A 4,170-nucleotide genomic window follows, 5' to 3' on the forward strand; every position below is an offset into this window, starting at 1 on the left:
TTTTAGGTTAATTTGGATCTTCAAAGGAACTTTGTATTGAAGCAAAATTCATCATAAAGCTTACTGGATTATTTTGTTGGCAACTGTTCAAATTTCATGGTTTCAAGGTTCAGCTATATCACTAAAGAGGAACAAAGGCCAAACACATCTCTCATTTGGGATAAACAGTTTCAGTCCTAAAATGTATTTATCTTTTCATCATATTTCCTTGTCTTATACTCATCTGACCTCCAAAAGCCACCCAAACCACAAATTTCCCAAAGCTACCCCTGACCTATTTTTTTGTTGTTGTTCTAGAGCTTACCCCTTCTGCAATTTAATGACATCATATCCCAGCCCTGTGGTCAGTGGCCTTGAGCTGAGCAAAATGGTCAGTTCCTATGGTGAAAAGCTAAATATCAAACGAATCAGATCAATTCTATCTGGAGCTAAATTCCCAGACAGCATGAGAGAACGTAATTGTTGGAAAAAGTTTACCTCATATCATGAAAACAGACATACAAACTTATAAACATTACTAAGACACATATTTCTATATTAATGTAGCTTTTCTTTCAAAAATAATTTCATAAGACACTCTTTGCCCAATAATAATTTTTTAATGAGCTTATCCATTGGCATTAAGATTTAAATTAAGATTAAATGAGATAATAGGTGGAAATCCATTAGCACAACTTGGGAGCTTCACAATAGCTGCCAATTCTGGACCTCTGACACTGAGCCAGGCATGGTTGTGAATTGTACTTAAATCACAACATTTGATTCTCATTGCCCTTTAAAAGAGCACCTATTACTATTCCATTTTCCTGATTAAAAAATCAGGCTTAGAGTAATAGAGTACATGTCCAGGGTGACACAGCTAAAGAGTGGCAGAGCTTGGGTTCTCATCTAAGTGTCTTAAAGTTCATCCTTTTAACTACTCTGCCATGTTAACAGATTCAAGTAGAATCTGAAGGAGAAAGAAAGCAAACTGTGGTTTCTTGAAAACTTTGAAATATTAACTGAATATTACGCCAAAGGGAAAAAAGCTTTTTTCCCTCTTTTAATGGCCTTGTTAGGAATTGTTGATGCTACTGTGTATGTACGTATGACACCTCATGCCACTGGCATACCCGGTGATTGCGCATTTGACCTGATAGTCAGGGGTCTTCTTGGTGGTATGGTTTAGGGGGAGGGGTGGTGGCCATCAGTAACATTGGCTTCTTGTCATTGAGAAGTAAAAGCTAGTGGTGTGTGACCTAAACAGAGATCTTTTTGGACAGCAATGACCACTGGCTTGGACAAGAGATTGCCTCTGTAAGATGATCCATCTGTGCCGTCTCCTCAGGAGGGCTTACATATTTATCTCCAGAGAATTTGACACAAGCCATTTGTCAGCCATGGTCACACGTGCTCGCTGTGGCCACGCTTTATCCTTTTAGCCAAAGCAATAATTTCTCGTTGTGAGAGAGCAACTGTGTGGTGCCAGGTGTTGATATTTTAGAAACAAACAGCGGCAGGGACAGCTGTGGTGGCAGATTTCAATTTTTCTAGCCAAGCTGGTGATCGCATCGGACGCCAGATGAAATGAAAGAGTTTCAGCTATGAGGTCTTTGCATCTCTACAATGATGTGTGATTTGGGATGACCTTTCTCAGGGATTCCCCCGGGATTTACCTTCATTCTGGAGCAGGACGCTTTAAAGAGTGGCTGTTCTCAGGCTCTGAGACCTCCTGAATGCAGTCGAAGAGATCCCTCAGATTTTCCGTGCTGGGGCCCTCCACCATTGTGTCTCTTCTCATCATTCTCACTCGTCAATATGCCCACTTTCTTGTCAGTTCAAATTCAATGTGACATTTGCTTTCACTTTCCTTTTGTAGGTCAATGTCCATCGGAGCTGCACAAGTGCTGGCTCTGGCATAATTTTTACTGCTTTGGGGCACAATCATTTCTATGCTCTGATTTAATTAAGAAAAAATATTACTTTAAGGAGATTTTAATGGAATCTTTGGTTTCTCAGGTAAAAGCAGTGCAGAGCTAACAAAGTTATGCCTCTGGATTCTTCAACAGGTAGTAAAATCAGGCCCTCCAATAAAATGAAATTTCACTTCAGTACAAGACTAGTAGGACCTTACTTTGATATTTTACTATTGATAGTTCAGTTTAGTGACGTAAGAAAATGCTATGTTCGCATTGGTACTTAACCTCTTCGAAAGCCATATCCTCAAAGTTTTATATCCTCCACTCTCAGGTTTCCATGGTTTCAGGGGTGAAAGCTTTACACTGTGTGCTCCAAACCAGCGCTTCAGAAAAAATTCCTGTGATGAAAATGTTCTCTAGCTGCACTGTCTAATATGGTAGCCACTAGCCTAGACTGGACATGTAGCTCTAGACTAGAGGTTCACAGACATCAAATTAAGAACCTATTTCAAACAGATTCTTTTTTTAAAAACAGCCTTATGGAGCTATAATTCACATATCGTACAATTTGCTCATTTGATGTATATAGTAATTCAGTGGTGTTTAGCACATGCACAGTTATGCACCAACACCACAACCAATATTAGAATATTTTTGTCACCCCCAAAAAAATCCTAAACCCATTAGCTGTCATTCTCCATCTCTTTCAGTCTTCCCTAGCCCTAGGTAACTGTTAATCTACCTTTTTCCCCCCATAGATTTATCTATTCTGGACATTCCATATAAATGGAATCATACAGTATGTGGTCTTTTGTGATTGATTGGCTTCTTTATATCATTCTTTAAAAGGTTCTTTATAATATTTTTAAGGTTCATCCATGATGTAGTATCAGTGGTACTGATCAAGATGTATCAGTGATCATGACATAGCAGTACTCCATTCCTTTGTATTGTTGAGTAATATTCCATTGTAGGATAGACTACATTTTGTTTACCCATTTATCAATTGATCAGCTTTTGAATTGTTTCCACTTCTTGGCTATTATGAATAATGCTGCTATGATTATTCATGTACAAGTATTTGTGTGCACGTGTATTTTAATTCTCTTGGGTATATACCCAGGAGTGGAATTGCTGGATTGTATGGTCACTCCATCCATAACATTTTGAGGAACTGCCAAACTGTTTTTCTAAGTGGCTATACCACTTTATATTCCTACCAGCAAAGTAGGAAGGCTCCAATTTCTCCACATCCTCATCAACACTTACTATTATCTACCTTTTTTATTTTAGCCATTGTAGTGGGGGATGAAGTAGTATATTATTGTGGTTTTTGTTTGTATTTCTCTAATAGTTAGTGATGTTGAATATCTTTTCATGTGTTTATTGGACATTTGTATATCTTCTTTGGAAAAATATCTGTTTAAATCCTTTGTTCATTTTTTGATTGGGGTTATCTTTATTGCTGAGTTGTAAGTCCCTGATCATTTTTATATACATAAAATATGTAAATATATTGTCATTCTCTGGATTGCCTTTTCATTTTTTAAAATAGTGCCCTTTGAAGTGTAGAAGTTTTTGATTTTAATGAAGTCCAGTTTATCTTTTTTTTTTTTTTGGTCAGCTGTAATATCAAGAAACTATCATCTGATCCAAGGTTATGAAGGTTTACTCCTAAGTCTTCTTATAACAGTTTTAGCTCTTATATTTTGGTCTAGGATCTACTTTGAGTTCATTTTTACATATGTGAGAAAGGGGTCCAACTTATCGTTTTGTATGTGATTATGCAGTTGTCCTAGAATGCTTTCTAATAAAGACTATTTTTTTTTTCTTGTTGAATTATCTTGGCACTCTCATCAAAGATCAATTGACCATAAATATAAGGTTTCTTTCTGGACTCGTAATTCTATTCTATTGTTCTATGTCTATTCTTAAGCCAGTACCACACTACTGTAGCTTTGTAATGAGGTTTGAAATTGGCAAGTATGACTTCTACAGTTTTGCTTTTTCAAGATTGGGTATTCTGAGGCTTTTTATTTCTCTATGAATTAGAGGATGAGCTTGTGAATTTCTGTAAAAAAATCCAGTTGGGATTTTTATATTACAAAAATTCCATTGAATCTGAAGATCAATTTGGGGTGTACTGCCATCTTAACAATATTAAATCTTCTGCCCATGAACAAGGTTCTACATCCTTGAATATATTTATTTGAGTTTCTTCTCCAAAAATCCTGCTCCACAGATTTTTTCTTTCATGTACTTCAAACTTTCA

The sequence above is a fragment of the Eubalaena glacialis genome, chromosome 7, assembly GCF_028564815.1.
Source record: "Eubalaena glacialis isolate mEubGla1 chromosome 7, mEubGla1.1.hap2.+ XY, whole genome shotgun sequence".
Taxonomy (NCBI): domain Eukaryota; kingdom Metazoa; phylum Chordata; class Mammalia; order Artiodactyla; family Balaenidae; genus Eubalaena; species Eubalaena glacialis.